Source organism: Camelus bactrianus, chromosome 15 (assembly GCF_048773025.1).
Source record: "Camelus bactrianus isolate YW-2024 breed Bactrian camel chromosome 15, ASM4877302v1, whole genome shotgun sequence".
NCBI lineage: Eukaryota > Metazoa > Chordata > Mammalia > Artiodactyla > Camelidae > Camelus > Camelus bactrianus.
The window spans coordinates 25,273,181-25,299,608 of NC_133553.1; the positions used below are offsets into that span (position 1 = coordinate 25,273,181).

Below are 26,428 nucleotides of genomic sequence, written 5' to 3' on the forward strand. Positions count from 1 at the left end.
GAACAACAAGAGAAGTCTTACCAACAGAAGGTCCTTTTGAGAAGTCCTTCAAATGTCTCTTCCTGTTCTGACATCACGATGCCTGAACTGACCACTCTGTTGGAAATCGCTCACGGAAGGATTTCTGAGGACCTCCCGGGAGGGACAAAGAAGCAGCTTGTTTGGACCCTGAACACATTCTCATTTTAGTTGTGGGAAGGGAAACAAATCTCAGATCTTGGCAGCTTCTTTGTTGGAGGCCCATTACCGGCAGCTCATTCTGGAATCCACTGTTATCTTGACTATATAGGTGGGGAGAGAAAATAGTCACCGATGAAGTGTTAAATAACTAATAGTCACATAATTGAATACTGCAGCTCTCACCAGCATAAGCCTGTTTACAGCATCGTCTGTGAATCTGCACACTCAGTTACACTAAAGACACTTAGGCTGTGGCCCTTGCTCCCAAGACCCTTCCTCTTCCTTTCGTGTCCATCTCTACATTCTCCCACACACCCCCACCTCCTTTACCCACCTCTTCAGTCCTCCTGTGAGACCTAACCCAAGACCCAGCTGTTTTGGGGGGTTTTTTTGAGGCTTTTTTTATGGTAGTCCCAGAATCACCCTCATCTCTCTCTCTTTCCTGTTTATATCAGTTTCTGAGTATCTTTTAAAAATTATACCCTGATTTATCTTGCTCAGAAATGACTGGCTGCCTCAACCATATTTTTGAGTTCTTTGAAGGCAAGGGATGTAATTTCAAGAACTGTTCATAAAGGGAAGCCTGTTTTCCTTTCTTTAAGTGACACACACTTGGTACGTAGTTTATTCATCTGAATGAAAGAATAATGAATTGAAATGTTTGCATGATGGACAGGGCTGTTCTAAAATCACACTTTCAGAGGCCCAAGCCACGTTACAGTAAACGTATTAGAGGGTGCCTACATCTCAGCGGGCTCTTGTGTACACATGCACATGCATGTGTGCCCCTTCACAAATACGTGTGTGTGTGTATGTACATATGAACTGGGTTCTGTATCACTAGGTAACATAATGATCTGTCTTGTCGATATTTAATTGACCATATTGGCTTCAGTTTTCCAGTTGGCTTTTTTAATTTTAGAGCCAATACTTTCGGGGGACACTATTTTCATGGGATGTGGACCATGTTATACATATTACAGGTGTAGGCACTGGGCCTAGCATCCCAAAGGGACAAAGCAGACGTGTCAGGTGCTGGCTGGGCACAGGGGAGATTCATGACAGTCTCTGCTGACCGAGTTGAGTCCCCTGCTCTTGCCCCGGAAGCCCAGCCTCACTGAAGAGAGGACATCTTTTTGGGAAACGTCAGTTGTGTGGATACAGACATTTGGTTCCATCCCTCACTGCTGTTTCCACTTGTCCTGATTTCTCCCAGCGTCCTCTTTTGCTCTGAGATTTTCCAGGATTTTTCACACCACTTAGGAAACTTGGAGATGGAAATTTTGAGTAAAACGTGTTCACTCGTTTTCATGTTATGCAAGAGTGAAAACAAAAACGCCTCAAACTCAATTTAGGGTGAAGTGGGATGGCGTGGAGTGTCGCCCATGCACGGAAAAAAAAAAGACTCCAAAACTGCTAAATTGCAAAAAGCAAAACTTTGCTTGAGTTTAATTTTTGGTGTGGGAGATTCTCTGGAGGGATTTTGGAAAAAATGATGGAATTTTAAAGCAAATGAGAAACACCATTGACACGCATCTTTGCTGACATGGTTTTAAATAACATACCCATTTCCATGTTTAAGTTGACAAGTGAAGGAAGTAACAAGGCCTGGAAGTTACCGTGGGTGGTTTCCTAGGGAAACAGGTAGTGGTTTTAAGAACTTTATCTCCAAGCTTTCCACTCTCACGACCCCATCCTCTTCAGTACCCTGTAACTTATAAAACTCCATCTCTATTTTACATTTTGATTTTTGTTCAAAATAATATTTCAGACTTCGTTAAACCTCTAAGACACAATTATAAAAATTTCCTATTCGAGGGAAAAGCACCTTTTTTGGGGGGGGTTAACATTTTTTATTGATTTATCATCATTTTACAATGTTGTGTCAAATTGCAGTTTGGAGCACAATTTTTCAGTTATACATGAACATATGTATATTCATTGTCACATTTTTTTCTCTGTGAGCTACCACAAGATCTTGTGTATATTTCCCTGTGCTGTACAGTATAATCTTGTTTATCTATTCTACAGTTTTGAAATCCCGTCTGTCCCTTCCCACCCTCCGCCCCCTTGGCAACCAAAAGTTGAAAAGTACTTTTTAATGTTTACCCCACAGAGTTCAGTTCAGAATGGTTGTGTGACTATTGCTAAGTGTCCATGCATCACCTAGACACAGCTAAAGCTAGCTGCAAATGTGCCCCACACCACCCATCTTCCATCACATCTGCTGATGGAACCTTGGGAAGTCCTCCTGCACTTTCAGTCATTTCTATTTCATACTTGCTTTTGTTTATTCTCATGTACAGTCTCCTTTTCATCAAATGCCTGCTGCTTCTCCATCTTGTGGTCATTCCTCAGTTAAATGATGAGAGGAAACCACAGCTGGAAATAGGACTACGTGGTCCCTGATTCAATCAGGCTGGGGGATCCGGGTAAATATCCATGAAAACGTGAATGATAAGAAAGCAGTAAGAGATACTGTGAGACAAGGTTGATGAAGAGTCAGAGGAACCACTGGTGTGGACAGTGAGAACCTTCTTTTCAGAGAGCAGAGAGCCCTCTGGGCCAGCACGGCCAGAGAAGTCTCCTGGGGCTGAGAGAAGGGAGGAATCTGACCTAGCTCTTGAAGGAGTGGCAGCCTTTGTACCACAATCCCAGTTCACTCCAGTTCTTTGAGCCTCCGTTTCCTCATCTCCCAAGAGACAATACATCCATGTAGAATTACTGAACATTAAAGTGAACAGTGTATATCAAGCACCAGCACAATGCCTGATATATATAGCTCATAATTAGTGGGATTATTATCATTTTTCACTTTAGCTGGAGCAAATGCTAAGACTAAAATGCATCTGTGTATAAAGCAGGATGCTCTTCAATTGTTTGTATATTATCTATGTCCTATGTCTTAGGAACGTGGACACTTACCCACTCCATCCACTAATATGGTCAGCTGAGAACTGGCTGAAGTGGTTGGTCCACTCCTTGTCATCCCCCCAATGCTGGAAGCACTAGGAAAACAAAGAACTGTACTCAACATGCCTCACATTCATGTAACATCAGTTCACTTCCAAATTATGTTCGTGAGAAAGTGGGTGCTATTAAAGTTAGGTTAAAGTGCCTGTAAAATGATTCCAGTTCCCTGGGGGCCACTGAAAAAATAAATCCCCACACAAATTGAAATCCTGGAAGCGAATGGTGTTTCTCTCCTGACAGTGAAGAAGTAATTGAAGCAGCAAAAGGGCTGTGATTCTTCATGTCTGAAAAAAGCGTCACTCCTCACTGGATGGTGTCACAAAGGAGGACCTGCAAAAGGAAGGGACAGAGGGAGGGAGGAAGAAAGAGGAGGAGGAGAGAGAGAGATGTGACTCAATATGTTCTTAATTAGCAACTGCAGTAAGGGACAGATCTTAACCACTGGAACTGGACATTATGAGACTTGGTCGGGGGTGGGAAGGAAAGTGGGTTTCCTCTTTGCCTGAGGGCAAAACATTGGCAGGTTCCTCGCAGAAGCAGAGTGCAGGCTCGGGTTCTTGAAACCCAAGGCAACGCTGGCTTGGAGTTTATCTAGATGAATGTGGAATGTGGCATCTGAAATTCTCATCGCCTTGGCAATTTGGAGTGACGTTCCTCCGACGTTCCAGCGGAAGGTATCCAGAATAAGGTTGACATATTCAATCATCCAAAAAATAAGCAAATCCCAACAGCTTGGATGAAACTCTAAGGGAGGTTAGGCTCTGACATTTGCATCTGTTAAGTGTGTCCATCTCCCTCCCTCTCTCCTTCCTTCTCTCCCTCCCTTCCTTCCTTGTTCATAACATTTTCTACTACTGTAAGATATATATTTAATGTGCATAAAGTATATACGTGAAGTTTAATGAATGATTACAAAGGTAACATCTTGTGAAAAACAGCATCCAGGTCAAGAAATAAGGCATTTACAGACCCTCAGAAGCCTGCACAGGCCTCTACCCAATCTCAGCCTCCTTCTCCCTGACTCGGGGAGCGACTAGGTTAACTATAGTCATAATCATTTCTTTGTTTTCCTGAGAAGCCTTAATGACTTTAATGACCTCTTCATTTTTCATCGTATTTGGAGATCTAGCTATGCTATTGCATGTAGCTGATGTTCATTTATTTTATTTTCTGTATAGAATCCCCCGGTACGAGTATAGCACAATTAACCATTGTACTGTTGGTGGACAGTCGGGTGTTTTCAGTTTACATTACTGTGGATATGCTTATAAGCGTCCCATGGTGCACATGTCCAAGAGTTTCTCTCATTTATATAGCAAGGAGTAGAAAGATTGGATTATAGAGTCCATGAACCTTCAGCTTTAGGCGATAATGCCAAACCTTTTCCCCCCCAAGTGATTGCACCAGTTTACATTCCAAAAAACAGTGAAGGAGAGTTTGCATTATTTCATATCCTACCAGAGTTGATATTGTTGAACTTAAAAAAAACTGTTGACATTCGGATTCATATTGTGGTCTCACTGTTCATTTTTCTGATTACCTCTAAGGTTGAACACATTTTCATAAGCTTACTGCCAATTTGGAAGGGCCGGTTCATATCTTTTGACCATTTTCCGTATTAGGTTATTTGTCTTTTTTTTTTGAGCATTTATGTAATTCTTTACATATTCTGTTTGACAGTTGTATGTGCAGTGGACACTTTTTCTATTCTATGGCTTGAATTTTCACTCTTTTTATGCCATCTTTTTAACTATTGTATCTTTGCCACATAGAAGTTCTTATTTTTAACATAGTTCAATTACTTGCCTTTTCTTTCATTACTAAATCATTTTTTATTGTAAGACCCTGAAGACATTCTCTTATTTTTTAATCTCAAACATTTATATAGTTTTATGTCTCTTATGTTGGTCTTTAAACAATATGCACTATTTTTTATATGTAAAGTGAGGAAGAGGCATGATTTCATTTTTCTATATGGTTAGTCAATCATTCAAGCATACTTTTTTTGAAAAGACCATATTTACATAAATGAGATAAAATGATACTTCTATAATACTTCAAGAGTTTCTATGTACATGATTCTGTTTCTGAGTTGTATTGTTTGCTATTGGCTTGTGGTTCACCCTGCACCAATACTATATTGTCTTAATTACTATGGCTTCACAAAAAATATTGATTTCTTTTAAAGTAAATACTCCCAGTCTAGAATGTCTATATTACTGGTGTCCCTTTGCTTTTCCATGTACATTTTTTTAAAATATAGAAAAATATTTTAATTTTTTAATTTATTTAAATATTTATTTGTTATGAAAGTATAGTTGATTTACAGTGTACAGCAAATTGATTCAGTTATACATATATATAAATATGTATTCCTTTTCACATAGAAAACAAATCTATGGTTACCAAAGGGGAAATGGCCAGGGGAGAGATGAATTTGGAATTTGGGATTAGCAGGTGCGCACTACTATATATAAAATAAACAACAAGGACCTACGTATAGTACAGGGAACTTTATTCAATGTCTTGTAGTAACCTATAATGAAAAAGAATATGAAAATGAATATATGTATGTATATGTATGACTGAAACATTATGTGTACACCAGAAATTGACACAACACGTAAACTGATTATACTTCAATACAAAAGATGTAAATTAAAAAATAGTGCTGCTGTGAACATTGGGGTGCATTCTACATACATTTTTAAAACAGTTTGTCAATTTACACACACTAATGAACACTCACATACCCCTCTTTTAGGATTTTGTTCGACCTTGCATTGAATCTATAAATCAATTGGGAAAAACTGTTGGGAAAAATTGACATCTTTAAAATATTTAATCTTCCAAATATCATAAACAAAGCCTTATCTTTCAATTACTTAGGTCTTCTGCAATAACTTTTACCTAAGTTTAATAATTTTTTTCTGTTAAATCTTGCCCAAATTTTGCAAGTTTTATTTCTAGATATTCTATATTTTCTGATATTATAAATGATAGAATTTAAAACTTTTATTATCTATTGATTTATTATAGGTAAATTTATGTGTATTTATACATAGTATCTATAGGATAAAAACCATAGCAATGATTTACAGGTAAACATTTCTATTTGATTCCAGCAACTTTGATTTGTTATAATTTATCTGAATATTCTTTTGCATTTTCACATATATAATTATTTCATCAGCCAATAAAGAGATTTTTTCTTTCTTATCTAATATTTAATATTTGCACATCTTTCTATTGCTTTATCATACAGTTTATGACATTCAGTACAGTGCTGAACAATAGTGTTAATAGTAGCCATCCTCGTCTTGGTGAGAAACTCAGAGAAGATAATTAATGGTTAGAAACTCAACCATCAATGATAATATTTGTAACAAGGTTTTTGTTAATATAAATCCTTGTTAAAATTAATGATATCCTCTTTGACTTCTATTGCTAAGATTTTTTAACAATAAATTGTTCTTGTTAAGTAGTATCCAATGTTGCTTGCTTGTTTTGAGGGTTTTTTTTTAGGTGGCCTTGTGTTTACTGATTACTGAAGTTGATTAATAAAAGATGTGTTCAAATCTCCCTCTAGGATTATAAATTTACTTATTCCAGTAACTTTGTCAGTTTTAGCAAAATATATTTTGAAGTTATATTATTGAAAACTTACAAATTTGAAATTGTTATATTTTCTCAGTAAATAAAGAATTTTCTTGTTATGAAGGGACGCTATTTAAATTTTATATATATATTTCCCTATAGTTTACTTTGTCAACCACTATTAGAGCTGCACCAGCTTCTTTGGGCAGTATTTCTTTTCCATCTTTCTATTTTAAGTCATTTGTACTCTGTGGTTTAGATATATGTCTTGTATATAGCTTGCACCTGGATACTTTCATTCTGTCCAATAATCTTTATGTTTGACATTAGAAAGTTTATTTTATTTATATATCATATTACAAATTTCAATTTATATACTTTATCCACTTTGGGATTTTTTATTTGTTCTCCTATTTTAATTTTTATGGGAGAATTTGTGATTTTTTTAAAATAATTTTCCTTTTTTAACTTCTGTAAATATACAGTTTCTACAGTTTTAGTAATTACCACTGAAATTAATGCATAATTCTTAAACTTATAACAGTCTAAAATTAATCAGTATTTTTACCCTCCTGCACAATGCATGGACTTTAGATCACAATTTACTCCAGTCACCTGCTTCTTAATGTCTCTGTTTATTTTTGTCTTGTAAACTCCACAGGCATTACTGTAATTTTTGCCCAGGCAGTGTTTGTTTAAATATTATCACACATTTCCACTTTTTCTGTTTTCATTCCATGTTAAGTCTCAGACGTTCCACCTGGCATCAGTTTCTTTCTTCCTAAAATAACACATTTTTCAGAATTTCCTTTATTGAAATCTGATTTGAAATCTGTTTTAATTTGCTTGAAAATGTCTTCACTTTTCCCTCATTTCAGAGAGATGTGTTCTCCCCCACCCCAAAGCCCTGAACACACACAGAATGAAGATGCCGTTCTTCCGGTTTGCACTGTTTCTGCTCAAAGGTCAGGTAGTTTGCCGTTTGTTTAAACATACTGCCTCCCCTCCTCCCATTAGCTCTTTTATCTCCCGGTTTGTGGTATTTGGCGTTTTTCTCTATGGTTAGGTTGGATTTTCTTTCTCTTATTTTTGATTCATTGAATCTCTTGGCTCTAAAGATGGGTGTCTTTTGTCAGTTCTGGAAAGTTCTAAGCTGTTGTATCTCCAGATATTTCCTTTTATCGACTCTATACGTACACTCTGGAAGTCTGATTGGAAATAGGTAAGCCATTCACTTAATCTTCTATGTCTCCTGTCTTCTCTATCACATTTTATATCTCTTTGGCTATGTTATATCCGAATATGTTCTTCCTAGCCTGTCTTACAGTTTACTAGTTATCTTTTTCAGCAGTTTCAAATCCATTGTTAAATCTGATCATTGAGTTTTTCATTTCAAATCTTGCCTCTTTATCTCCTGCATTTTTATTTTTTATTTTTTGATAAATCTGCTGTGTCATATTTTGACTTCCTGTTCTATAGATGCTCTCAAGATTTTCTTTTAATGGATGTAAACAAATTAGGGATAATTTTTTAAGTATCTTAGGTCTTTGTGAAACTGTTTCTATTGCCCTTTTTTTTTTCTTCTTTTTTGCTGTTTGATTTTTACTGAGGGGTCTTCGTCTCCTTGGTATTTGGGAAATTACTTGAGGGCTTATTCAAGGCTAGGATGATGGTGCGTTCCTTCCTGAACTGTTGACGTTTGCTTCTGCTATGTGAACCTACATGATCTGAATATTTTTAATGGAGTAAATGTGAATTTGGATTGCCAGTATATGTTGGATATAATGTGTACTTACAATTTCTCAGAGACTTTCCTTTCTTGGTTCCCAGGCATCTTTCTCTATGGTCCCCTCAGGGAAGGAAAGACACAGGTTTATTTTGGGAGATTAGGCAAAGCAGTTTTATTCCTGGTTGGATCCCAGTTTTATGGGCATGTGTTGCCTATTAGACTCTCCTCTTGTAAAGCTTGCACTATCTCTTCTGTCCTCCACATACTATTTTTTAATGTGGTTTTCCCAATACCCTCAGAAAGAAAGCAGCTGTGGGGGTTCCCTCACCGCTCTGGGCTCCCACCTTTAGATTTTGGCCAGATAATGTATCACATATTATCAGTTCTTTGGTGTTTGTAATACAAATGTTTATTTTATATAGCATTTTAGATCTTTGCAGAAGAAGAATATATTCAAATAACCTACTTCTTAATCTGAAATTTACTTATTTCTTGACATCTTAGATGCGTTGGAGTAACCTCAGTGTTGTGGCTCTGGCTTTAATGATATATGAGGACTTGAGAGGAAAGGATGGCTGTTTTATATGAATTCCATAGTTTCTAACAATTATGACCAGAAAGTGATTCAGTCCCATGATTTGTAAGACGGTTCATCGTTTTGTTTTTTTTTTTTCTGATAATGAAAACAGTATGAATTTATTTTTGATAAAAATATAAAAAACAAAATAAAATAAATGAGAAAATTGTTCATCAGCCAGAGAGATAAATCACTGTCTCACTGTTATTATTTTGGTATTATATATACATACACATGTGAGAGTACATATATATATAAATTGTATACATATATGTATATAAATATGTGTGTGCATATATTTATATTTATAGTATTAGAAAATGTTAATCATGTCCTCACATCTATTTTCTAATTGAAGTATAGTCAATTACAATGTGTCGATTTCCTTACTGATTTAGATACAAATATTATGTATCATCAATCTACCATGCCTTAGTCACCCTTTCTTCTATTTCTTTTTTTTAATTTCTTGCTACAATAAATCAATATTTGGTACATAAATCTTGTCTCCCGTTTATCATTATTTTCTCCAGAAACTTTTTTAGAAGAGAAATTGTTGAGAAATTGTTTTTAGATGTCTTGGAAGCCCTCAATATATTCTGGCATATTAATATTTATTTCCACTATAAACGGTAATCTTTTGTAATATGTGAATAAGAATACCTCCATCACACTAATGTGAGGCTGTAAGAATTAAATTGACAACCTTGTAAAACCCAGACACGTCCTCAGTACCAAAAACTGTCCCCTTAGCATTGCTGTACTCCAGTTCCTGCTAACATAGTTGTACAGTTGTAACCAAATAGATCCAAAGTGATGAGATTGCCAAGAGTCTAAATGGCTCCTTTTCCTATCTCACCCTTTGCCTCCCCACTCTTCTCCACCAGTCACTCATTCCTCACCCTCATTAAACATTTACACCATTAGTACAATTTTTTTAATCATGAATTTGCAAATTGGTTTTCCTTCCTGCAGCTCAGAGCCCTATCTTTAGCTTGAAATTAAATAGTATTATTTGATTTGTTTACAATCGTCAGAGATGAAAACCCGCATTGCAGATTGCAAAGAATGAGGAAGAGGCCAGAGCACCTGGATTCCTAGTGACAGCCACACCGTAACCTGTGTGTGATCTTGGACAAGCCATTCCATTGTGTCCTCTGTATTGTGGGAGACAGTAACACTTGTCTCAATGGCTCCTTGGGGCTGTTATGAGAATCAGATTCAATCTGGCTGAGAAGGTGCTCTAAGTGTACACAGACAGGGTGTGCACATTCGAGATATCATCTGTGGGAGCCAGACCCTAACTTCTGAGAACACGTTTCTGGGCTCTGTTCCCAGCTGCACATTCCCTTGGGTTGGTGATTGTGAGCAGAGCCCTTGAGGTTTGAGAAGCTCTGTTAGCGCTGGAGTGCGAGGAGATGAGAGAGAAAAGATAATATTTCTTTCTCCATAGGGAACTTCCAGCATCTCTGAGGAAACAGAATGTCTTTTGATCAGAAAAGAGCAGAAAATATATTAACCATGGAATGTCCACCAGTGAGACAGTGTCCGTGTATCTGCCCTTACAGGGGACAAGGAACCTTGATCAGTGAGAGCAGGCTGAAAGTAATTTGGTGTGTTTCTGTGTGAGTCACTGGCTGCACCAATTGGGGGTCCAGCAGCAGATCTCCTCGGTGGGCTGCACCAGGACTCCCAGTGTCTTCCCAGAGGTAAACGGAGGACAGACAATTCTGGAAGCTATAAAACAAAGTAAATAATCAAATCTACTTACAAAATCCGGTGCCTACAGTACCAAGCAGGTAAACGTATTTGAGTCTGGGAGAGTATGTATTATTCAAAGGAAACTAGCCATTATTCAGATGCAGCCTCTTGCAACCATAGTGGATAGTGAGAAACTGTGTGTGTGTGGGGGGGGGGTGAGAGTCTGGCAGTGGGGAAGGGCTTGGATAATCAGTGCATCTATTGAAGCAGAGAAGCAGGAACAGAAGCAGCAGGGGTGAATAATCTATGCCCACATGACTCTCTGCACTGAATTCTTTCAGGAGCTGCCCCTAAGCAGTGCCACCAAGAGTTAATATTCTTCTGAGGCCTAAATGTATCTCCCTGTGGGTGTTGGAGGGCCATTTTGTAGAAATATGTTTTTCAGAGCTACATGTATGCCTCTGTTTCAAAGGGACTGCCCAGGCCAACCCTGGTGGGGCCAAACAAAATACTCCCAATAGCTGGATGTGATGTGTGTGTCCACCAGTTTGAGTCTTCTCTTCTTAAGGAAAGGAAATCTGTTCAAAATCAGCTTCTAAGGAGATGCTTCACCCTTATTTCAGTCATTTTTCTTCCTTCCTTTCCCTCTCTTCCTGGTCTTCTTGTCTTCCTCATCTTCCTCATCTCCTCTGTTTTCTTCTCCTTTTTTTTTTTTTCTGTTGAGAAAACCAGAGTTGTATTTTCTTTCTCACGTCTCCTAACCCTGAATTCATAGCCACAGACCCAGAGTGCGTACACTGAACTTAAAGGAAGAGCCAGAAGCTGCCCCTCTAGAGAGGCCGGGATAGGAAGGGAAGATGAAGCTGGAAGTGATTTGCTCTGCGTGAGTCTAAGTGTCAATGTCTCTCATGTACTTGGATACTTCAGAAACAATAACCAAACTCTTCAAAGTTCCCTTTGGACCTTCCTCTTTGAAGAGATAGCTCCTAAAAGCAGTGTTTGGAATCCTGGGATGGCAGAGGATGTCTCTGCCCCTGGACTTGTGTCATTTCCCAGAAGAAGGGGAGAGAAACATTCCCGTGACTCCCCCACCGAGATGGCCAAAGAGAAACACTAGCCGAACACGACTGCATGTGCATGGTTAGGTTGCAGGGCAAAAACGTCCTCTGAGATTTCCCCTCTGACTGTTGAGGAAACGTCCCTGGTTAGTGCCAAAGACAGACCCATCTTGCTTTGTGGAAGTAGCACGAGCGAAGCATAAACACACCTCCTTCTCCCAGATGCTCCGGGCTCTGTTTACAGATTAAATCTCAGGATGTATATATTTGATGTTCTTATTCCGGGATATTAATGGCAAAATGAACTTGTCTGGTGATGGCTCCGTCACATTAATGTCTGATGGACGGTTCAGATGTGAAAGGTGCACAGGACGTCTGAGGACTCCGCGTGTGCTCCTCGGAGGCTGCAAGGCTGGAATGTGAGCTTGTTTAGAGTGAACCCAAATGGAGTCGATCTAACCCTGCAGGATTGGAGTCATCTTAAATACCACAGCCCCAGAAGGCAGGGTCTTGGTAAATAGAATAAAATGTGCAAAATATTTACCTTGTGATTAGCAATCTGCCTAATGCAGTCGGGCAGCATTTTTAGGAAGCTTTGTGGGTTTTAACCATTAATTCAAAATTTATAGCCAGTTCAGAGTTCAACTAGTGACGGGGCTCTGCGGGTTTGCGCTAATAAGGACATGGGAAACCCTGTCTGTCTCACTGAGGAGACTCCAGAGCCCCAAAGGCAACCAACCAAACTTCTAAAACTGGTAGTAAAGAACAGTTCTGACAAAGAGGTTTAAGTTAAAAAATTGTTAGGAAAAGCAACTGTATTTTTTTCTGGATCTTGCTTTGTAATAACCAGTTGAAAGTAAACATCAGAGGCAGGTGAATATGGACACAATTTTCATCATTTCCGGAATATTTAACTAACTCTACAACTGCTTTAAAAAGATGAACTTCTTTTTTTCTTTTTTTTTTTTTCTCATGGTAAGTTTCTTTGTCTCGTGACCAGAAAAGAAAATAACAGAAATACTTCAACTTTTAAAAAAACCCATTCCAATGGACACAATGCCAAGAACAGCTGAGACTCTTGCTTCGTGCCCTTTTTAGTGGCCATTAAATCCAGAGTCCCTGTGTGCCCAATACCATGTCAGGTACAAAGGACAGAGAGGTGACTCAGACATGAATGCTGCCCTTTGAAACTACCTTGTTCTTCAAGAGGCGGTAGCTGAGGTGTGCTCTCTATGGGAATCTTTTTTTGTAAGACAAAAGTGTCCCCCCAAGAAATGCTACCAGCATCTTCCATCCCTGCTCATTCCTGACTCATACTAAAAAAAAGTCTTAGGCAGGAGTGAGCTTGGGAAAAAAAAGAAAGAAAGAAAGAAAGAAAAATGAGAAGTAAATACATTTGACAATAAATTTGAGATCATAAACCTTGGGATTCTTTTTATAATACCACGTACTTCAAAATCAGGCAGTTATTTTTCATTCGACATGGATTTAAAGGTAGCTCAAAAAAAACATAGGATTAACTGTAAGTAGTGGGAGAGCGAGTGGGAGCCAAACTTCCAAATAAACACATCAGAGGCTTGGTCTAAAAAAAGGCAGAACACAAATAACCTCCTCTTGATGCGCCTACAGTTTCGTTTAACTGTTCCCAGGTCGTGAACTAATTTGCCAAAAAAGAGGTTAACTCCAGTGCAGCAAGGCGACGTTTCAGGAAACAGGTTTGTGCATGTGGCCTTTGGAGGCTGGGCCACTCGAGGCCCTGCTGGAGAAATGGCTCTCAGAGGAGCACTTCTGCAAACTCTTTAGTGTAAGTTAGTGGCAGAACGGGCGATGCATTCGAAAGCTGGAGAATATGGGCCAAACACAGACTTGGCTGATACCCAAATGTTGAAGTCTCCAAATCAAAGAATTAGCCTTAACGAATCTGTTTTGAGAGGATGTGTCATCTCGGGCAGCCCGCTTCCCTTCCTTCCGTGGCAAGGTGTCCTCCCTGTAAAACAAGGAGCAAGGATGAGCTCCTCTTTCAAGCCCCTCCCAGCACGCAGAGGTCCTTCCCCAAGGACTCAACACAGGAAGGCTGGCCTCTGCCCCCAGAAGCTTCCAATTGAACGAAAACAGTCAAGTAGCCAAAGTCCTGGGAGCTCAGCTGCAGACCGATTTCCATTCACGCTCATCTTTCAGAACCCTGGGACTGGAGGATGAGCGAAGCATTATATCATTTCCAGGCACAGACCTAAGTTCTTTCTTCAAGTCTCATGATTTCTCCTCGAATTTTACACTTCATCATTTGCTGCCTCATCTGACCTAACTGAGTGAGTCTCCTGATTTTCATGTGTGTGGAAGCTCCCTGGGGATTGGGGTAAACATGCACATTCTTGGGCCTTCCTTGTTTCCAAGGACTCTCATTCTGCAGGTCTGGGCTGGGGCTGGGGCCAGGGAAAGGCATGCTAAACAAGCACCCCAAGGACTCCCACGGCCCGTGCTTTGAGGAATGCTGTTCTAACTGTTCTGAATTGGGGGTTCATCTCCTTCACGCACTCAGTCTCCCCGGGGGCCAAGGCCCCATCTGACTTTGCAACATAGCAGAGAGCAAGGCGAAAGAAAGGGGCATGCCAGGTGTTCAGTCAATCACAGGCCATGTGTTCAACACAGTTCAAGGCGGAAGTGAATCAATGAAAGAGTAGAACGCACATAATCAGGAAGGTCATTCTCACCATCAACTACCAAACACTGAAGTCTCGTACAACTCTTCAGGCGACGCTGGAGAAGCCCCAGTGAGTGGGAGAGGGGGCACAAGGCAGACTCTGAGGGTGGGGCTCCATCGGGCCACCAGAAAATGTAGGCTGCCAGCAAAGGGATACAGCTTCTCCAGCAAACACATTTGTCCAGAGGGAATCCCTAAGCAGCCACTATATTTTAAGCTGCATCCCTCAAAATGTCAAAAGTGGGATTAAGTGTAATGATCGTCAATTCACTCCTGTCCTCCTGGTACTGCGCTGAGCATCACAGCCCATTTGGGGTTGTAGGGCAACGGGGGAGGAGGGGGTTGGGGACGGTCTTTAAATGTAACCAAATAGAGTGAGCTCCACTCTGTCTTGGGGGGATAAAGCAGTTCACAGGCTGCTACTTTTTTGTGACATAGCTTTTATGGGGGGAGAGCCAGAATATTAAGCTCATTGCTTCCAGATGGGGAGGTTGGACAAGACAGAGAGGCCTTGGCTCTGAAAGCCTGGACGCCGTGGTGCGATAGGGATGTGACATATTGAAGTAATCGAGATAGAAGATCTGGCTTTAGCCAAGGCTGTCAGATAGATACTTTTTAAAACATTACATGGTTTGTAACAAGGTATTGTGTATCCTCCCAGAAACCCTGCCGCCTCAGTATCTGGGAAGGCGGTGGGGGGAAAAGTGTGCTTATTTTGCTTGAGTTACTAAAGCTCCTTTTATATATGAGGAATTTGGCATCTCTTGGCTGGGAGCGGCTGAGCCAACAGTCCGATGCACTTGTAATGTAGATCATGCTAGTGACTCGCTAAGTAAGTCCAGGTGCTTGCATAAGAGGCAGGGTCCTAAGCACTCCCTTATTTGAGCCCTGAAGCAATCATGGCCCGGTGCCTCAAATGAGCCTCAAATCTGTTTAATAAATCATCTGTCTATTTATAGAGTTAATCCCAAGGAGAAATCCTTCAGGTTGTCTGGTGGGACCTCCTCCACCAGAGGGCGCCCAACACCCACCTCATTCGTGCCGGGCTGCTCTTGTTTCACCAGGAGTTTCAGCCTGCCTGGAAGCCCTTTGTCCGGTCCTTTCCTTCTCCTGTCACTTTCAGGCCCTGGATGCATGCATATGGACTAAAGCAGGGTGGGGATGGGGAAGAAAACCCAGACTTCTCTGGCAGGTCTCCTCCTCCAGTGTCCACGGCAACAGTTTTGTTCTGGGATGGCTGGCATGGGCCCACAGTAGAAAGGGAGAGAAGGTCCAGCTGCGTTTGGAAATCCCTCATTTGCAACGTGCCGGTTTACTCGTAATTCTCTTAGTCAGGCGACAGCCCCTTCCTTGGTGAACTTCACACCTGAGAACAGGTTGGGGCATCTCCACGGGCCCAGGGTCTGCTTCGCATTTCAAGGGCTGGAAACTGTTAAGCTTGTATATCGATTAAAATTTTGTATTAGCTTTTCCTCCCTTTCAATGTAATTTCAGGATATTTAATTGCAACCAACCATCTGCGGGGAGCGGGGAGGAGGTACTTGATGTGAAACAGCACACAGGGAAAGCCGGCCAAGTACGAAAAGATTGCAGCTCGGGGCTGTGTGGTTGTGACAACCGAAATCTCTTTTGTTCTCCCGGGCAGGCTCTGAAACCAAAGCCACGGGAGATCTCGCTCTGAGCTTGGAGTCAAGGTGACCAGTTGTCCAGGCGGGCCTCCCGGCTGCCTCTGGGGACTTGGGCAAGTCCTTGAAAGTTTCCTGGCTTCAGTCACCTGGTTAGATGCTGGGGAGAGGAAACGCCTGCCGTTTGCCACTAGCCATGGGGATGTGGAGAGAAATGGAGTGAGTCTTCAGAAAGGCCAGTCTCTGCGGACTGTGGTGGATGTTAGTTATAATGACCTAGCTTCAAAGTGACTCAAACATCAGGGAATGATGGTTCTACTGAGATGAGTAAAGAAACATTAGTCAAACATGAGTCCCCTCGGTCTTGCTGAAGGGTGATGGTTACTTGTTCAGATGTCTGCAGGTCCAGGCAGGTAATGCAAACATAATTATGAAGGAATTCCTGCCACAGACAGAGCACATGCACAGTAAATATTTGTTGACCAAATGAGTGAATAAGAGTGAACAAGAAGGGACAAGGCCAAAAACAAAAAAAAGTGAGTCTGGGATAGGGCATTAGGGAATGGTGGGGACCATGTTAAACTGGAAGAGACATGCTCTGTCTTTGCTGTTCAAATTATAGTTCTTCAAAACACTACTTTAAATATCTTCTGACTTAATGGCCACTGATTTATATCTCTACATTCACTTTCATGTATACTTAGGGCTACTTAAAAGACCAAGAAAGGAGGAAAATTTAAAAATTTGGTAGTATAGGAAGTCCCCAATCTGCCTAGAAGAGCCTGATTTTGATATCCCATCTTTGCTCAGAAATGCAGGTATATTTTCCCTTCTACTTACCCACTTCAGATTAGGGTAACCCACTTTGGAAATAGTACAGACATATGGAGGGTACCATGTAGAATGAAGGGTCATAGCAGCCGTCTCTACTGCAGACCTCGATCTGGAGGGCAGATTGATACACGAATGATCAATCCCTGCTTGTGGTCCTCAGGAAAAGGCCTTGTCAACAGAACCACAAGGTTATGATGGAGCCAGAGGGAAAGCTGGCCTGAATTTAGACCCGGTCATGGAACGGGGCTCTCCTCGGTTCACAGGGCTCTTTGTGAGGACCCATGAGATAATGTCACGTGAAAGGGCTTTGTAAATTGCAATGTGCTCTATCAATATAAAGAGTTAACGCTATTGACTTGGGGGAGAAACTGGAGGAAACATTCTCATATGAGTTCATTACATCCCTTCCATTGGATCATTGGCTTGGCTTTTTCTATAACTGAATAACGTGCCTGTTTATGGGGTCAACTTTGTTTTTTGTTTTTTTTTCCTAAAGCTATTTCTGACTTGAATTAATGTGTCTTGATCAGGTTGGCCTGTTACCCCTGACCCTCACTCCTTGCTCACCTGCAGCTCGGCCCCATCCTTGGAGTGGATGTGGGGCAATGAGCCGTGGGACTAAACCCTCCACAGGCCTCTCTCTGTGCTCTGCCTCCTCCAAACCACAGCAGTGGGCCTCACTCTCACTCATTCATTGTTTGCATTTCTTCCATTTCTGTATCTCCCTTAATGATATTTAGTTGCAGATTTCCTACATTATATTTTAGGTGCCACATGGTTTCATCCTGGAGCCCAGAGAGAGGCAGCTAGCATCACTCAGAAGCAGGTAAGGTGGAGGGCGTGGCCAGGCCACCTCTTTCCGCCAGCACCCCGCACTACTCCCGGCCCCGGTGGAGGCAGATGCTTAAAGTTATGTTTCTAATAAGAGGCATGGATTTGCACTGCCTAATGATCAAAGTCAAACGCCTAAGCCTGGAATTCGAGGCTCTCCAAATCTGGCAAGATCCTTCTTGCCTTATCCTCCCCCACTTCCTTATAAGTACCCCGAGCTTCAGGCACCACAGAGCACCCCCCTTTCACGCACACGTCCCACATTTTCTCCCATCCAGCCTTGAGACAGACAATTCCTTCTGCTTGAAACATTTTTTTTTCCTTTGGAATGTCTGCCTGTTACAATCATGAACCTTTATAGAGAGAAATGCTTATACACCCCTCGGATTTCCATAATGGGGGAGAGGGAAGGTGAAGCGTCACTACCCTCTCTGGGAGAGGCAAGGACGGAGAAAGACTTCTTACTTATCTCCTTACATTTCACCAAGAAGAGGAGGGACCAGAACCAGGACCTAAGCAGGCTGGGCTCGGCCCCGCCCTCCCACCCCCTTTGTAGGGCTCCTGCTGGTTCCCTTGGGCCAGGGCTCAGCAGAGTCAGGAGACCCTGCTCTGTGCACCTGTCCCTCCGCTGCGGCAGGACCGGCCTGGAGCAGCGAGGCCCCTGTGGTTGGCAGGATAAGCCCGGCAGTCTGCAGACCCAGGCCTGCCCTCTCTGGGGTCCCCCAAACTTTCCGCTGCAAGAGGTGGGGGTGGGGGGCGGCTGTGTTCTCCTTCGTTCTGATTTGTCTCTCTTGCTTGAGTTGGTGCTGATGCCGAGGGGAAAAGAGCAGTTATGAGTCATAGCTTTCAAACCTCAACAACCAAATAGCACATCTTCACAGACGTCTCCTCTGACCCCTTGACCTGGTACCCTCCGGCTCTCCCTTTTTCCTCTCTGGGTGACTCCTGTGGAACTTCAGAATTGTGCTGTACGTGTTCACCCTTCTGTTCAACCCCTATTTGTAGGTGTTTGAAGAGCTGGGATTCTCCTGAATTTCAACGTCACGAGAAGTCACATGTCAAGTTGTGGTTTCCTCTGAAAATCCAATTCTCAGCATTCATGTGGTATCATGAGAACAAAACTAGACAGAAGGCCTGGATTTAAGCCTCAGATTGAGGCCTATAAAATATGGACAGGCTTTTAGGTGCCAGTAATGATGCTGGGTGCTTTTTGAGACATAATCTTGAGATAGTTGAGTAATGTTTCCTTTTTTATAATGATGATCGCTGATGCTCAAACACGAAACAAACCAAATGTACCTAAAACAACAGTAAGGAAACAGTGATCTGCTTAGGCCCCCGTAGCCAGTGGTTGGGAGACTCAGGGCTGAGCCTGCAGACTCTTGACATCAGATGTTCCGTCCCTTGCGTCTCATCACACACGTTTCCTCTGTGCCTCTTGCCGTCCCTCTGAGGCCACAAGAGTAGCCTATCAAACATGTCCAGAGCCACATACGGCAATAAGTGATAAACGTCAAAATAAATGCTCCAGGCTGCAAGTGTGCTCAAGATTCCACGCAGGGCTGATCTCCGCGGCCTTGTATGTTCCTCGCAGCCTTAACAGAAGGAGCAGGATTGATTGGAGCCCGGGAGGGAGATTCTTGAGTGGGCAGAGAGGGCTAGGAAGGGCCTTCTAGTAACAAAGGAGCAGAGGGGGCTAGATTGAGGGAAATTCAGGACACTGCGAACCAAGGTTGATGTTTGGATGAGATGGGAGGTAGAGCTAGAAAAGAGTTAGATCTTTACTTGATGGGATAGTGGTTTCTCATTTAGGATGAACCACAGTGTCACCATTTTGAAGACACACCCCCGGTCCCTAGACCTGCCAAGTCAGGATCTCCTGGGGTGGGTGGGGGCAATTGCGATCTTTTTTATCTTCCACATACGCCTCTGATGCTGTGTCAAGGATGAAAAACGTGAAGAAAGGGAGGCCGTTAAGCTGACACGGAGCCCTGGGTTCAGATTCACGAGTCCTGGATTGGAGTTCTGGTCTTGGCATTTATGGTGTTGAATTGGGGCAAATCACTGTCCGCATCTCGATTTTCTAATTTTTAAAACAGGAGCAATCACAGGTGAGTCAACCTCCCTCCGGACATTATGATGAAAAAGCAAACTGCTGGTCTGAAAGCCCAGCCCAGCACGTGCCCACAGGAGAACATAAGTACAGATGAGCTGAGTCTCTGAATTGGCAGGTGCTGCAGGTCGCTGGTGTCTGGGGCTAGCAGGGCGCGTGGTGGGATCGAGCACTGAGGATCGGTGGGCCCTGGCGAGTGGCTAAGGCAGGGTTTCAGGTGTGAGCTGATAAAGTACAGAGATGGTGAGGCCTTGAGGACATCTGTGTGGCCACAGTCCAAAGGGATTCCAGTTCTCTGTGGGTGAGAGACAAGGAGGTATCCACACTTGCAAATGAAACAAGCCTCTCCCAGTGCTGGACTGGGAGCCCTGGAAGGACTGGAGGGCAGAGAGATGCAGTTCTAGTTTAGGAAAGTTGGCTCTTTTAATACAAACTCACAAGCAGCCTTACTGGGGGAATGAATGCCCATGTATTCTGTCTTCCAGAATATGGTCAATGATCCCAAAGAGATGTCAAGGGCAGAAGCACTGGGAGGGGAACCTTCCAGGCAGGACAGGGGCCTGGGGTCTCTGATTCTGGCAGCAGGTGAGGGGGGAGGACAGGGAGGCAAAACTCTGAAGGCTGAGCAAAAGCCGAGCGGAGATCAACTCCACAGCCCCGATGCTCCCAACTTGTTCCCTGGAGCGACTCCCTCTGATCCTGAAAGAGTTACTACCCCTCAGGGTGGGGGTGGGGGCCCCTGCTCCCCTCCCTCCACTCCTGGCAGCCACAGGACCCATTATCTCATGAACTTTCCCCAGATCCCCGGGAGATAAGTATTTCCTTATGGTAATGATTGTTATGCTCATTTTACAGCTGAGCACGTGGAGACAGAGAGATGGTCCTGAAAAGAGGGAAACATTTTCTTCCTTTTCTCTGGACTCCGTCAAGTTCAAATCATAAAACTGAAAGCACAGGGAAGATCTCTGAGTATTTCCAAGCCCGAGGTAGCAGGGAGCAGCCCTAGGAGAAGGAATGCTTATTGCGGGCTTGGTGTGCTGTAAAATTTATGTCCAATTTTTTTGAGGGGTGGGGGGTAGTTCCTTTTTATCTCCTTTTTATTTTCATATGCCCATAAAGAAAGTTGGAGTTTCAGAAATAATCTTGGGCAGCCTGCATTTTGCATAGGAGGAAATCAAGGCCAAAAGAAGGAAATTGTTAAACAGGCTCTGAGGGGAAACGCTGAGCCTCCAACTCCCAGCTGCATCGATGCCCCGCTGACTCCTCACCTAAACTGTTTCACATGCGCCGTGGGCCGATTCGCAGGGCAAAGGCATCTCCAAGGGGAACGCTGCCCTTCCTCAAGGTCATCGCGAGAGCCTGGTTAGGGGCTGGACTTATCTGCAAAGTTTAAGAAACATATTGAAATTATCAAGACTTGGAACACGGCCGTCCTTTGCGCTGAGCTTTCACCGCCTTATTGAGTTCCTAAACTTGAACTTCTCAAGGTTTAGCCAGTCAGTTTTATTTGCCTCATCAGAAGCCCTGCAATCTTAAGCTGGTCCCCCAGGCCCTGGGGTGAGGATTCGGGGAGGTATGGGAGCCACGCTCACTCCACAGCCCTCCAGGACTGACCAGGGAGAGGGGTTCCAGGGAACCTCCCCAGCCTGGGCACAGTCTGGGCCCTGGGACCCCCACGCAGGGAGGGGCACAGACGGGGCAGCCTGGGTGGCTGCCCTCCGGATGACTTCCCAGGTAGGAAGACAGGCCACCAACATAGAGCTGTGGGCCTGAGTTACAAGAACCAACATGGAGGTCACTACAGAACAGCTCCTTTCTAAGCAAGTGATCTGTTACTGGAGGCTTCCACAATTACAAATTTGAATAACCCAAGTTGATTTTATTATAAGCATAAAGAGGAAAAGAAGAAAAGATGCATTTTTGAGACTTATAAAATCTATCAATGCCATAAAAAAACTAATTTTTTTTTTGCCTTTGAATTTACTTTTAAGACAACAAAATGGATTTTATTTTCAGGAAACTTAGAGAAGTTTGTTAATTTTTTTTTCTTGAGGTTAATTCTGATGTTTTCCTAAATCTACTCTAAATCAACTGCTTGAGTTATCTTGGCAGATATTTGATCATCTTAGTATTTTATCACATCTAAATCTATTTCATAATGTTTTTATTCTCAAGAATGTTTCTAAGCAAAAGCACTGTCCTTGCTATTCAAAGCACCCTTGGATAGCATGGATATAAGATAGAGGGAAAGTGTTTAAATTATAAGAACACCAAGTAATGAAAGAAAGAACAGGAAGGGTGCCCCTCCTCACCTTTTTGGGTAAACAACAGACTGGACAGAGCTGGCAAATACAGCACTGCCATGGAGCAGTAGTGAAAACAGCGTTTACAAGAAATTTAGCACTATTGATCACTAAGCAACTCTCAATTTTTGTAAATTTTGAAGATTTGTGATATTTTGAATTTTGATCAGTTTGTGGACTATGTTTGAATTCATCCAACTTTCTAACTATACTGTACAATATAAAAAATAACGTGGAAGTTCAGAGAAGGGAGTAGGGGGAAAAGACTAGAATCAGAATTAAACCCCACAACTTTTGCTTCCGGGCAATTTTATACATGATTTACTCAGCAACGTTATCTACCAAAGATGCACCATCCTTATGTTCTTAGCACGTTTGACACAACCCATTGTCTCTTTCAGGGAAAATCACTGCCGAGAAGGCATCATATTAGACATGTTCATTTCATTCGGTTCCGAGGACGGTGCTGTAGTCAGTTTCTTCATGGCCCAGTGCCCGTAGAGTGCTGTGCTGTTTCCCCGTGTCCCTAGTCTTTCTACAATTGTGGCCCCTTGAGTCCTGGCAGTTCTGAACTCCAATGTTCATCTCTCTGGCCCCTAAATATGGCATCTTAGCAACTACCCTCTGCTAGGCTTTGTAGCCTCTCTCCCTGCACCAAGAATTGACAAATACACCAGGTCCAAGCAGCACCAAAATTGTGCGTGCAAATTAGCCCCGTAAATCTTGGCTGCTACGGTAGCTCTCTGCTGCCTTTGTTTTAGTCTACTTGTCTTGCTGTCTCAGCTAGAATAGTGGTTTGCTACAGCTACTGCATCATAACCAGAAGTGAAAGATAACATGTGTTCCTGAGATTTGTGTATGTAGATCTGGGTCATTCTTTTTAGCAGATGAATAGAATTTACATATATAGGACATTGTATTTATTTATAGTTGGATATTTGAGTGTTTCCCAATTTTTTCACTGTTTGAAACAAGGCTGCTGAATTTTCCTGGACGTGTTTTCTTGTGCATCTTTGAGACTTCCTCTAGAATATACATCTGGAAGTGGGATTGCAGAGCCAGAGAGGACGCTTATTTGTAATTTCATTACTTATTGCCAATTTTCCTTCCAAAGAAGACGATGCTTCTTTATGTTTTCCCCAGCAGGGTGAAAGTGTTTCTGTTTACCGCTGTCTTCCATAACATTTGATTGTGAGATCATTTAATATTTGATCATCAAATGGAAATGGATTTGTATCTTATTTTATTAATGGGGCTCTCAAGTTCATTCCATTCCAGGGTTCTACTTTTGGAAAAGCTTGTTCACATCCCTGGTCTATTTTTCAAGTGGGTTTTTGTCTCTTCGTTATGAATCTATTTTTTCTTCTAGTTTTATTGATATATAATTGACATGTAGCATTGTGTAAGTTTAAGGTGTACAGCATAATGATTTCGCTTACAAACATCATGAAATGATTACCATGATAAATGTAGTGAACATCCATTATCTCATATAGATATTTAATTAAAGAAATAGAAAAAAAAATTTCCTTGTGATGGGAGCTCTTAGGACTTGCTCTCTTAACAACTTTCATATATAACATACAGCAGTGTTAATTATATTTGTCATGCTGGACATCACATCCCTACTACTTACTTATCCTTTAACTGGAACTTTGTACCTTCTGAATACCTTCATCCAATTCCCCTTACTCCCACCCTCTGCCTCTGGTAACCACAAATCTGATTTCTTTTTCTATGAATTTGTTTGTCTGTTCATTTGCTTTGAAGTATAATTAACCTACAACACTATGTTAAAGATATCACCTCACAGCTGTCAGAATGGCTATTATCGAAAGGACAACAAATAACAAGTGTTGGCGAGGCTGTGGAGGAAGGGAACCCTTGTGCGCTGTTGGTGGGAATGTAAACTGGTGTAGCCACTGTGGAGAAGAGTATGAAGGGTCTTCAAAAAGTTAAAAATAGAAATACTATACAATCTAACAATCTCACTGCTGGGTATTTATCCAGAGAAAATGAAAACACTAATTAGAAAAGATATGTGCATTCCTGTATTCATTGCAGCATTATTTATAATAGTCAAGATATGGAAGAAATCTAAGTGCCCATCAATGGATGAATGGATAAAGAAGATGTGGTATATATACACAATGGAATATTACTTAGCCATAAAAATAATGAAATCTTGTCATTTACAACATCATGGATGGACCTAGAGGGTATTATGCTAAGTGAAATAAATCAGACAGAGAAAGACAAACACTGTTGTGAGTTTACTTACATGTGGAATCTAAAAAACAAATTAAAATGGTCTTAAGAACCGTCCAAGACAGCCTATAGCTTTCCTTTACAGTCACTCCTGGCTTTTGCACACAATAAGGCGCCTTGTATTTTGTATGTTGACTGTGGTGATGGAAGCACAGATCTATGCATGTAAAAAACAAATCAAATGAACAAACATGACAAAACAGAAATGGAGTCATAGATACAGAGAACAAACAGGTGTTGCCAGAGGGGAGGGGTGTGGAGGGAGGAAAGAAATAAGTGAGGGAGAAAGAGATACAAACTTCCAGTTGCAAAATAAATGAGTCATGGGTATGAAATGTACAGTGTGAGATTACAGTCATTAATTATGTAATATATTTGGTGACAGATCGTAACTAGACTTGTGGTGATCATTTTGAAATGTACAGAAATATTGAATCACTGTGCTGTGTAGCACGGATCTGTTCTTTATACAACCAGGATCCCAATTAATCCTTAGTCTGTTGTATATGTGGGAAATCAATCTGAAAGTATTTACTGAACACCTTCTACATGTAGTGCTAGGGACACGGGGGTGAATAAAACAAACTGGGTTTCCATTTTCATGGATTGTATATTGTAGTTGGGGAGGGCATGTTATCAACAAAATTCATCAAATAATTAATTAATTAATTAATTAATTAATTAATTTTAGATTAGAAGAAATATTCTAAAAATGAAACAGGAAAATGAGATAGAGAGTGATGGATATGCAAAGTGCTAATTAGAGCAGAGAGGTCCCAGAAAGCCTCCAGCTAAGGCTGGATGAGAAGAAAAAGTTCCATGATGCGATTTTAAAAGAGATAGGTTTTATACTTTCCTTCTCTGATATTTCATTGTCAGTGCAAAGAAACGCAATAGATTTCTGTATATTAATCTTGTATCCTGCTACCTTGCTGAGTTCGTTTATCAGCTCTGTAGCGGAATCTAAAAAAAGGAGACAAATGAACTTCCTTACAAAACAGAAACAGACTCACGGACGTAGAAAACAAACTTGTGGTTACCAGAGGGGGAAGGAAAAGGGGTGGAGAGATAAATTGGGAGTTCGGGATTAGCAGATACAAACGACTGTATATAAAATAGATAAACAGTGAGGCCCTACTGTATGGCACAGGGGACTATATTCAGTTCCTTGTAATAGCCTATAATGAAAAAGAGTATGAAAAGGAATATATGTGTATGTGTATAACTGAATCCCTATGCTGCACATGAGAAATGAACACAACATTGTAAACCGACTATATTTAAAGAAATAATTAAAAAGACGAAGTTCCATGAAGCTGACTGACCAGATGTGCACCCTGGATTCAGATGGCCCAGGGTCACATCCTCCATCCATCAGCTGTGACTCTAGAGCAAGTTCTCTAAACTCTCTGTGCTTCAGTTTCCTCTTGTGTGATGTGAGGATCATATTTCCAGTAGGCAGGCCTCTCAGATGCCCCCTGGTGACCTTTGTCTCCAGGTACCCATGTCCTTGTGTAATTCTGTGGAACCTAGGCTGGACCTAGTGACTCACTCCTAATGACTAGAATACAGCCAAGTGCTAGGCTGCCACTCTGAGAAGAGGGTTTAAAGGGCAGTGGCTTGCATCCTGCTGACTCTCTCTCTCACTCTCTCTTGCTTGCTCTCTTTAGGAAGCCAGATGCCATATCAAGGGGTCCAAAGGACGAGGATCTAAGGATGCCCTCCAGCCAGTAGCCATCACGGAATTCAGTCCTGCTAACAACCACAGAGGGAGCTTGAAGTGGATACTACTCCAGATGGATGAGGTGACTGTGACCCTGGCTGAGAAACTGACGGCAGCCTTGTGAGGGACCCTGAGCTGGAGGACCCCGCGGAGCTGTGCCTTGACTCATAACCCACAGAAACTGTCAGATAATAAACACATGTTATTTTAAGACA

At 41.8% G+C, this 26,428-nt stretch overlaps 1 long non-coding RNA gene across 1 annotated transcript; it reads left to right on the plus strand.

Annotated features, from left to right (window-relative positions):
• On the plus strand, positions 1 to 26,428 carry LOC141573467 (uncharacterized). The gene is made up of 2 exons (XR_012499232.1): positions 1 to 7,972; positions 26,161 to 26,428. It is a non-coding gene; the product is annotated as an uncharacterized LOC141573467 (long non-coding RNA).